The sequence below is a fragment of the Muntiacus reevesi genome, chromosome 12, assembly GCF_963930625.1.
Source record: "Muntiacus reevesi chromosome 12, mMunRee1.1, whole genome shotgun sequence".
Taxonomy (NCBI): domain Eukaryota; kingdom Metazoa; phylum Chordata; class Mammalia; order Artiodactyla; family Cervidae; genus Muntiacus; species Muntiacus reevesi.
In genome coordinates this window covers 77,581,199-77,592,401 of record NC_089260.1, presented here as the reverse complement: position 1 = coordinate 77,592,401, position 11,203 = coordinate 77,581,199, and the positions used below count along the sequence as shown (strand labels likewise).

At 39.2% G+C, this 11,203-nt stretch overlaps 1 long non-coding RNA gene across 1 annotated transcript; it reads left to right on the top strand.

The window, feature by feature from the left end:
* Positions 1–3,475: 3,475 nt before the first annotated feature.
* On the top strand, positions 3,476–10,957 carry LOC136145120 (uncharacterized). Its single transcript, XR_010658694.1, has 3 exons — positions 3,476–3,724; positions 6,538–6,664; positions 10,555–10,957. It is a non-coding gene; the product is annotated as an uncharacterized lncRNA (long non-coding RNA).
* Positions 10,958–11,203: the final 246 nt, after the last annotated feature.

The following is an 11,203-nucleotide window of genomic DNA, read 5'->3' as shown; positions in this document are numbered from 1 at the left end:
GGAAGTTAACAATGAAGAAGGCCCTGAGTGGGAGAGACTGGGGGAGGAGATGTAAACACCCACACTGGCCTGGGCCAGCCCTTGCTTCTCTGCTGGCCCCTGTGGTCGGGGCCTGTCAGTGTCAGGGGCTTATACTTAACTTTTCTAGTTTTCCACTGTCCTAGAACATGTTGTACCAGAGAAGGAAATGGCACCCCACTCCAGTACTCTTGCCTGGAAAATCCCATGAATGGAGGAGCCTGGTAGGCTCCAGTCCGTGGAGTCGCAAAGAGTCAGACACAACTGAGCGACTTCACTTTCACTTTTCACTTTCATGCATTGGAGAAGGAAATGACAACCCACTCTAGGGTTCCTGCCTGGAGAATCCCAGGGACAGCGGAGCCTGGTGGGCTGCCGTCTATGGGGTCGCATAGAGTCGGACATGACTGAAGCGACTTACCAGCAGCAGCAGCAGCAGAATATGCTGTAAAAGCTAATGGCACAAAGGATGCTATAGCTTCTACCTATAACAAGGGGGCTATGGAAAAGCACAATGAAAGCATCAGGATTGCCAATCATGTGATATATTCTTGGAAATTAAAAACCTTTAGAAATTAACTCTTTTTAATTGTCTCCACTAGCCCACTTTTGACTGAAATTTTGGAGAGAATTGCCACAGAATTTAATCAGTTACAGTGTCATGCTGTTCAAAGCAAAGCCTTGCCTGTTTTGGACAAAATAAGACCAGGAACTGTTGTTCTAGATTTTTGACACTTTAGTACTTAGGAATTTGCTAAATAATTTTGATTTTACCTGGTACAGGCAGACCTTGTTTTATTGCCCCTAGATTTATTGTGTTTCACAGATACTGTACTTTTTTTTTTAATTGAAGGTTTATTGCAGCTCTGCATCAAGCAGGTCTATCACCATGCTAGTACCCTTTTAACAGCACTTGCTCACTTCAAGTCCTGTAATCTCTGTATCTCATTCTGGTAGTTTTCACAGTATTTCAAACCTCCACCAGCAGAATGATGATAGCTTACTGATGGTTCACATGATGGTTGCATTTTTTAGCAATAAAGCATTTTTAATTAAAGTAATTAAGGTCTGTATCTTGTTTTTCTTACACATAATGCTTTTGCAAACTCAACATACTGTATGTAGTACAGTATAAACAGACCCTTTATATATGCTGAGAATCCAAGAAACCCCCATACCTGACTTTATTGTGATAGTAGTCAATTTACCGTGGTGACCTAGAACCACACCTGAAGTATTGCCAGGGTATGCCTGTATTGTTCTGACAGTTTTTGATCTGCAGGATTTTGAAACTAGCTTTGAATTTTCTCTTTCATTTTTTGTTTTTTAGGCCCCTGCCTTCTAAGTGTCACACATTATAGGTTTTGTGTAAAGACACAGGCATATTCTCTGACTTATAAGGGTAAAATTAATTCTAAATTTCATGTAACTTGACACACTATATGATTTAGTCAGAATTAATTTATCCAAAACTCTTGACTGGACTTTAGAATCATGATGTTTGTCAGATTTACTCTGTAGCTTAAAAGAACCTCATTCTGAAGTGATATCTAAATCCTCCTTTGATACAGCAAAGATTAACTTACAAAGAGATGTGAGGAGGAGGAGAGATTCATTGTTTCTCTCCAGAAAATGTTAATATTTAATTTTACATGTCTTCTGTTGGAATAAGAAATTTGTTATGTGTGTGTTTGGATCTTTAGAAATGATTGCAACTGGAGCTTTTTAACCTGTCTTTCTTGCAGCGTATAGCTGGTATTACAGCCATGTTACAACAGTCGCTGGAAGGCCTCCTGTTAGAAGGTCTTCAGACTTCCAGTGTCGATATTATTCGGCCCTGCTTACGGACTTACGCCACAATTGACAAGACATGGGATGCAGAGGCATTAGTTGGTCAAGTCCTCGTGAAACCATACATAGATGAGGTTTGTGTACTGTTGAATAAGGCCTTCATTCAGCAGATGTTCATATAGAGCATCTGCTCTGTCTTGGATGCTTTACTGGGTATAAGGGGTAGTTTAGAGGCCTTTCTCTAAAGATTCTCAGTTACTGTAGTACCATCAGTTGTAAGAAAAGGTTGGTCCCTGGTGGTTACAACCAGCATGCAGGAGTCAGGCACCTTCTCAAGTGTTTTTTAGTGATGCCCAGGGATCATGTTAATTTAGTGGGAGTAGGGTCTTGCCTAGGGAGAAGGAATGTATCAAAATGTTTTTAGGTTAGTTTTATGGTATCTGAATTATTTGCCACTAAATTCTTAAAATGAATTTTTAACTACTGGTCTAGTGTGTAAAATGAAACAAGTAAGCAGATACCAAAACCACAGTGTAAGTTCCTGGTAAGGGAGCCTGCTGAAACCCTGGCCATGGAAAGTCTGTGCTGAAGGTTGTCTTCACAGAGATGTGGCCTAAGTCTTGAATACTGAGGAGTCTCTTAGCCAGAAAGGTGGGAGGGAGGAAATAGTCACTGATGCAGGACTTTCATAGGCAAATTAGCAGCATAATACCCTAAGTCCAGAACTTGACTATCCAGTGTCCTTCATCTCCAAGGATGCAGTTAAACTTTGGAAAGTATGCACATTCTGCCTTTGAGCAGCCAGGATGTAGACGGTACCATACGAAGTTGCCAATACTCAACGTTTTCTGACACACAAAAGCGGCAGCTTCATCTGGTTCAAACTGATAAAAGTCACAAACCCATCCTCAGTGTTTGCAGACTCTTCAGTCCTCTGTCAGTGTGGATGCTCTTTCTGTCCAGTAAGTACAAAGCCCTGTTCACCATGACTTTGGGATGAAAGCCTCCCATTTATAAATGGGGGAAATGGAATCCCATTGATAAAAATGAAATGTAAGGATTAACTTCAGTAATCCTTTCAGCTTTTATTAGAGTTACTAAAAGTAAATGATCTGTCAGTTTCCTCTCTTCCTATCCTGTTCTATTTCTTACCTAACTTGATAAGAATGAAAAAGACAAATTACCTACATTATTTCTGTCTCAGTAAGTGAAAATCATTACTAGCTTATGCCTTTGTTTTTCATTGAACTGAACCTAAGAGAAACATTTGATGTTTCAGTGGCATATTAAATAAGCCAAGGCCACATTTTCATTTTTTTTTAATTTGTATACATATCTTGTCATTAACGTCTTGACTGTCAACCTTAACACAAAAGATATAATAATAAAGTAAAATAAAATATATATTTCCATCTTTCTCTGTCTCACGCCTTCCCCTGATCTAAATTATGGTAGAAGAAAAGGCTGAGATCAGTACAGGGAGGGTCTGTTGTTATGGGAAATTGTCATTTTATTTTGTTTTCAGTCTCGGGAGGAGAGGAGACAAATGTGCTTGGCTTTCCAGCTTCAGGCCAGTCTCTGTCACCCAGCCTGTGTCTCCCCTGGGTCAGAGCTGTGCTTCCAAATCCTGAATCTAGTTCTGAGTATAGCTGTTACTGTTGGAAAACATGTTAGCTGGGGAGGAGGGGGCATGAGGAAGCATACTTTTGAGGTTTTTTCTATTTTTCCTGTAGTGTGTAATTCATACCTCTCTTTTAGATGCTTTTTAAAAAATGCTATTTGTTTAATAGGTGATTCTAGAGCAGATTGTTGATAGTTATCTGAGTGATCTCCAGTTCACGTATGATAAACTCTTGGAGTTCGTTCCCCATCACTGCCACCTTCTTCGAGAGGTCACAGGAGGAGCCATCTCAAGGTAGTTTAAGCAACTGTACTTAGAACTTGGCGCCTGCTGATTATTGCTACCTTGTTTGGGTCGGGTTCATATGCGCTCCCCTGGTGAATTGTTAGCATGGCACTATGAGGTGGGTGTGGGTCATCGCCTCAGAAGGAAACTAATGAGTAGGGCAGAGGTAAAGGGTACATCTTTGTGAATTCACAACCCATATTTTCCCCTTTTGTGTACTTTTTCCTCAATTACATGTGAAATAAAAGTTGGTTTCCTTCCATTATTCTAATGTTGTAATCTGTTTATAAATATGAATTCAGTGTAATTCAACAAGTTTTATATTAATTGTGGTTAAAGTCATCTTAAGTTTTCCCTCCTCTTGCCTGATTTCCATACTTTTCGCTTTGATTTATAAATACCCAGCTGCCTTTCACCATCACCACTGGCCTGATCCGCGCCTTCGTCATAGTCTTATCCAGAATAACAGGATCTGCCCACCTCCTCTCCCTGCCTCCACCCTCTCCCTTCTCACCCGTCCCCTCTGCCCTTCGGCTGTCACACTGACCCACGATTTGATATTTAGTCACTGCCTTCTTCCTAAGTCTTCAGTGGCTTCTTGTTGCGTGTGGAGGAAAGTCTAGGCGTCTTGATGCGGCGCACGAGGCCCTGCGCACTCCGGCCTCAGTGGTCCTTGTGTGTGGCACTCTGTGGGCTTCCCTTGCTCCGCTGGTCCCCGGCACACATTTGGTGGGTCTGTGTTTTTCCTCAGAGTCCTCTGCCTTTCCCTTTCTTTTTGTTGATCTGTCATTCCGTGTGAAGCCCCAACTCAGATGCCACTTCCTTCAAGAGGCCACCTTTCATCCTGAAGTCTAGCTTTCATCCTATTCTCTGTAGGCGATTGCATGTTGCTTTCACTTCTATTGAGGACTAATTTGCATCTTAACAGCTTGCTCCCATCCTGCACAACCCATACTCCCCACCCTTGGCACAGTGTCTTAAGACAGCAACTGTCCAATGTTTGTGAAATGAAAGACTCAGTCAATTTGCAGCATTAGAAAGGCAAATCAAGTCCCTTTTTCATGGAGTAAAAATTATTTTTAGTCTTGAAATTTTTTTCTTTGAAAAGAGAAACCTGGGGAATAAATGTGCTGATTGACTGGGAAGTACCCTCTCTGTTTCCACTAGATGATTTCAGATGAAGCTTTGTTTTGCCACTTTTGTGTAATAATCATGAAGATTTAGTTGGATTTGGATTTGGGGTAAGAATTTAATAGAAGTCATCATGTGAAATTAAAGAGGCCACAGTAATGAAACAACCAATCTTTAGATTTGACAAGCCTAGTCTTGGTCCTGAAATGTCAAGTTTCATGCCTCACATGTTTGTTCTTTTCCACAGTTTTCAGGGTGGCAGAACTCATGTAGAAAGCTCAGAAATTTGAGTATCTAGACTGTACCTTGGTAGGTCATCTGCCTTTGCTTCACGCTGCATCATCTTGTTGCCCTGGACCCTCCCTTGCTCAGCATCTGCCGTTGGGTGCTCTGTATACCCAGCAACAGCAGTGATGTTCAGGAGTTATTATCCAGAGGACGTAAATTAGCTTTTCTAATTGTTGATCATGCAGAGTTAAATTTTCCTTTTGAGGCTTTAATTGTATATTTAGTTTGGAAATGAGGTGATCTTGTCATTCATTTGCTCATATTGTGTGCATTTGTATTCTAAAATCTTCAATTTTGTTCTCTCTTCCTATACCTTATTAGAGCTAGTTCTTACTGGGATTAAAAGTATATGATATGATACATGGAATTGGGTATGTGGGACATAGGCATCTCCTTTCCCTCATCGAATATAAAGAAAATTACCTTAATATATAGAGCATGTTAACAATGCAGCAAAGTGGGTAGGTCAGTGAGATGCTGTTGCCTAAAGATATTTACAGATTTTTAAGTAGAGAGAAATGTAAGGAACCCACCTTTTTTATTTATGTACTATATATTTAACACTATTAACATAGCACTATATGTTAGTAAGTGCTAAATGCTTTACAAACCATACACCATCCCAAATGCTTTACAAATCTTATTCCATATAATGACCCTATGATTTTAAAGATGAGGGAACCAAAACACAGAGAAGTTAAATGACCCGAGATTTGAACTCAGGCTCTATGGCTCCTGAGAGCTTGATTTTATCTTAGTGTTCTCTCTCACCTAAGTGTGTGAATTAGAAACTCAGAATTTGGCCGTTTTGCTTACAATGCAAAATAAAGCATGTGCATATGAAAACCATGAATGTTATCAGTTTTTTTGTATTAAGATTTGTAACCCAGATTTTACATGAAATAGTCATAGAACATTAGACCTGAAGGTAATCAGAGATAGCTGAGTCACAAAGCTGTTAGTAATTGGTAAATCAGTGTGATTTAGTGTTTTAGAGTTGAGTGGTGTTAAGGTTGAATACAAAGATTGTTTTTCTTGTGGTATTAGATTGCTGTTTTTTCAAGATAGTGTATAAACATGGTAGCCCATTTTAGGGGAGACAACTGCCACAACAAGTTGGCGTAGTTTTCCATTATCCTTGACCCCAGCTGTCTGCTGTGTGATAATTGTAGGAGTCAGGACACAGAGGATGTGTCAGGTTCTAGGTGAGAATGAGATCAAGGAGTGAAATAGAAGTTTGGGCCTAAAAACAAAATAATTGACAAACATAGTTGTTTTTAAAAGGTTGAAGTAAATTTTAGGCTAAGGAACTTTTGTTTTAATAAAATATCACAATGGAATTTTGCTTTTTGTAAGTAGATGTTTCTGGTATATTTGACTGAAATTTTTCTCTTATCTTACAGTGAAAAGGGCAGTACTGTTTCTGGCTATGATTTTTTGGTGAATTCTCTCTGGCCAGAAATAGTACGAGGATTAGAAGAAAAATTACCCTTGCTTTTTAATCCTGGGAATCCTGATGGATTTCACCAGGTACCTTTCCCTCTGTTGTCTTGATTCTTGCAGTTGTTAACCTGAGATAGTCATGTCTTTTTTGCACAATCTTGGTTCTGTGGTTTATTGAAAATCACAATCTGAGTTGCAGAGCCAGCATTTACCTTAAAAATACACACATTATTTTATTCAAGTCATAGTCTGTGATACTTTGGGGACTAAGAATATTTTTTAGAATGTAAGGTAGAATTCAGTCGAGAAGCAATTATGACTAGATATGGATGTTTTTTATCTAAGTTTTAAAAAAGATCTTAAGGACCGCTGAAAACAAATCTCTTTACAGTTGTTCTCGATGAAAAATTAAGTTTGTAGATCTCTGCTATATCCCTTTGAAGGAAAACAAGAAGTAGTAATTGAATTGTAGTATATATTATACAACTAATATTATAATTATTAATGTAGTATAAAAATGTCCTATATAATTTGAAAGATTAGGAGGCCTTGATATTTCTTTTTTTTTTTTTAATCATGTTTTTTATTTAAAAGACTTCGTGGTTGATATAGCAAAAGGAAACCCATATGTTCATTTTCCGTCTTTTAAAGATGTTATGTAGTGTCCTGGAGAGGAATGAAGACTCTAGGCCAAATGGCCTGAGTCTGCACCTCACTCTCCTGCTCAGTACCCTGTTGCTCAGCCTCTTAGTGCCTCTCCTCCTCTTCCTGCTTTGCATTTTGATTTTTGTTTTTTTATTTTTTTATTCAATATGACAATCTTTGTCTTATAATTAGGTAATTTATTAAATTTACAATGATCATAGTGATTGATATATTTACAGTTTTTTTAGTTCTTCCTATTTGTCCCATTTTTCTTCCTTCTTTTCTTTTCTCTCGTTTTTTTTTTTTTCTCCTTTCCCCTTCTTTGTATTGTGCACTTTCAGGAATTTGTTTTTCTCATTTATTCTCTTTTACCCCTCTATTAATTTGGAAGTTCTGCCCTCTGTTTATTTGTGTGTTAAGTAACCTTAGTGTTTACTTAACAGAATTTAAAGTTACTGGTGTTCTTCAGCCTCCCATACAGCACAAGGATCTTAGATGCCAATCATGCCATTCCATAGTATATGTTCGTTACCAGGGTCTTATTTCTATTTTGATTTTTTTATGCCCCCCAATTGGGCATTATTTTTATTGCTTTAACATGGCCATCCTCCTCCTCTCAAAAATATTCCACATGTTTATCATTTCCTTTGCTTATTGTTCCTTCTTGAATGTTATACCTTTTCTCTTCGATCATTTTCCTTCTTCCAAAAATTCATCTGTTATGAATTTCTGTTGATGATAAATTTCACTTTTTTATGATAAACCCTCAGTCAATATTTGTTTGAAAATAGCTTTATACCTTTTATGTTTGAAAGGTAGTTTTGCTGGAAGTAGAATTCTGTGCACTTTGAACTTTGTCACTTGAAAGTAGTTGTTGCTGTTGTTGCTTGGTAGTTATAATGGCTTTTTCCCCTGGCTCCTTTTAAAATTTTCCCAGTGACTTTGGTGTGCTATTTCATTATGATATATCTAGTATGGACTTCTTTTTTATTTGCTGAATTTAAGATTTGTTGGGTTTTCTGAATGAGGATTGGTGGTTTTTTAAATCACTTCTATATCATTTTTATTCATTAACTCAATTGTGCTTCTGTCTCATTCCTTTATTATTTGCTTTTAGAACTCTTAATTAATTATCCTCACTTTATCTTTCATGTTTCCTGAATATACTTTTTTTATTTTTCATCTTTGTGCTACATTCTGGGTAATTTCTTAGGACTTTTCTTCTAGTTCAAGAATTCCTTCTTCAGTTGTGTCTAAATTCCTTTTCATCTGTTTCAAATTTATCATTATTTTCATTTCTAGAAGCTCTATTTGCCTCTTTTTCTAATTGTGCTTGGTCGCTTTGCTTACTAATTTATAAAGTGTAGAGAGGCACACGGAGAAGGCAATGGCACCCCACTCCAGTCCTCTTGCCTGGAAAATCCCATGGACGGAGGAGCCTGGTAGACTGCAGTCCATGGGGTCATGAAGAGTCAGACATGACTGAGCGACTTCACTTTCACTTTTCACTTTTATGCATTGGAGAAGGAAATGGCAACCCACTCCAGTGTTCTTGCCTAGAGAATCCCAGGGATGGGGTCGCACAGAGTCGGACACGACTGAAGTGACTTAGCAGCAGCAGTAGAAAGGCACAAGTTGAGTGTGGTAAGCCTGGGCCGAATAACTTCACAACAGGTAAGACACCAAATTTGGAACTTTATTATCCCAGAAATACCACTTATCTGTTCTCTTGGCCCTTGTTACAGTATGTTGAACCATATAATTAAGTAATATGATTTTCAACAAGTTGTGTGACACTGAGTTTTGTGACTTTATAAAATAAATCTTTGTAAATAAATAAAGTAGGGCTTTTAAAAATAGATACCATAAGCAGAATGAAGTAATGGTCTTAAGCATTAGCAGTTTAGACTCTCTACATCCCTCTTTAGAGAATCATATTTATCATGTTAGGCTCAGGAGATTTTCCAGCTCAGAAATGAAGGTTTCTGATGAAATGTTGACTTTAGAATTCTAAACCAATACTTAATGGTTGTGGTTACATTTCTTGCAAGAAATGCTTTCAGTTTTCAGTGTTAATGGGACTTGCTTTTGAGAAGAGAGAAGTATTTTTGCATTCCTTTAACATCCATTATATGCAGGGGTGTAGTTTCATCCCAAAAGGGATGAGTAATACTTTTCTTTCTCTCAGCTCCCCACATCTAGACCACACTTACGGAATTCAGTAAGTGTAGCTAAGAGTCGGATGTGACTGAGCGACTTCGCTTTCACTTTTCACTTTCATGCACTGGGAAAGGAAAAGGCAACCCACTGCAGTTCTCGCCTGGAGAATCCCAGGGACAGGGGAGCCTGCTGGGCTGCCGTCTGTGGGGTCGCACAGAGTCGGACACGCCTGAAACAACTTAGCAGCAGCAGCGGCAGCTCAAAACCAGCTGAAAAGAATTTAACACTATATGGTGTTTACTGTACTACACTCCCCATGTAATCACAGACATCACATTTAGGCGATCGGTTTGGTGACCCAGAAGAGAGCTTCCCTTCAGTGAGAAGTACGTGGGAAATCCTGCAGTGTTCTCCCGAGAGCCTGGGGAGGAGGGCCCTTGCCAAAGGACGTGCAGCTGCAGGTTTGCACTGCCGACCGTCGGGGCTTCTGGTTCCTCCCTTTCCTTGCTTTGTTTCCGAGCCAGTTCCCTCTGAGCCTGAGCAGAAGAGCAAGTGTCATCTCCATGGGAGACGATAGTGAAAGCAGTTAACCTGGTAGTGTAGCTTTCTGGGTTAATTAAATAACACAATTGTAAGCACTGCGTGCAGATGATGCATGTTCAGTAAGTGTTAGCTGCTACTCTTGGTGGTGTTGCTAGACTCCCCTTGTCAGTCTCCACGCCGTCCCGTCTATAAAAGTGATGTACTTACTCACATGGTTTGAGTAATTACTTTCCTTCTCTTCCCTCCTTTCTTCCCTTTCTTAAATTTTCTACCTCTTCTCGAAAGGCAGTGAAAATTACACCACTTAATCTGCGATCTCGTGGTTCCAGTGCACAGTTAGGGGTGCCCTAGAAGATGAGTGAGAGCTGTCACTCAAAGACCGCTGGACTTAGAATACCTGGGTCTCTTCATGGGCTTGCCACCTAAGACCTTGAGCAAGTCAGAGAACCACTTTGGGCATTACTCAGTGTGGGGATCTTCAGAGGAAGATCCTGTAAGGGCCTAATAAAGATCTTAAACCTGTGATTCTGTGTGTTGATCTTTATCTTGATTTCCATTTTTCAGTATATGATCCCGATTCTGGTTAGTTTCCTTAAAATGAAAATTCCACCTGTTTGTTCTTATTTTAGAAATATACCATAAGTATGGATTTTGTAAGAACGTTTGAACGGCAGTGTGGATCAAAGGCCAGTGTAAAAAGATTACGAGCACATTCTGCCTATCACAGCTTCAGTAATAAGTGGAACTTGCCAATTTATTTTCAAATAAGGTCAGTAATTTATTCTCATCGCCTCCACCCTTCTGAAATAGAATTTGAACACCAGTTCAGATGGACTGAACTCCATCTCACAGCCCCTTCTTGGAGACCATCATATTATTCCTTGGGAAACAATTTAGAGCAGAAACGCACAAGAAGTATCATGATTGCCAAAGTTCTGGCCTGTATGACAAAAGGATTAAGTTTTACTTTCTTGTCATTAGCAAGCTGAGAACGCTGGACTCCAAGGGAGCTAAACCAGGCCCAGCTTCATTCCCAGGTGCTATGCCTTCATTCACCATGAAGAGACAGAGAGAGCTGGTCACCTAGCAGCTCTTCCTCTCCATTTTCCTCTTTCATCACTTGCTTCAAATAGCAGACCTATCCTTCATCTGTAGTTTTGTAGTTTTGAGTTTTGCTCACCTGTAACATTTTTATCCTCAGAGGGAATCAGGAAAAGTATTCTTTCTTGAAATATTCTTTGTAGCTGATTCCATCCATCAATTTATAAGAATTGTAGT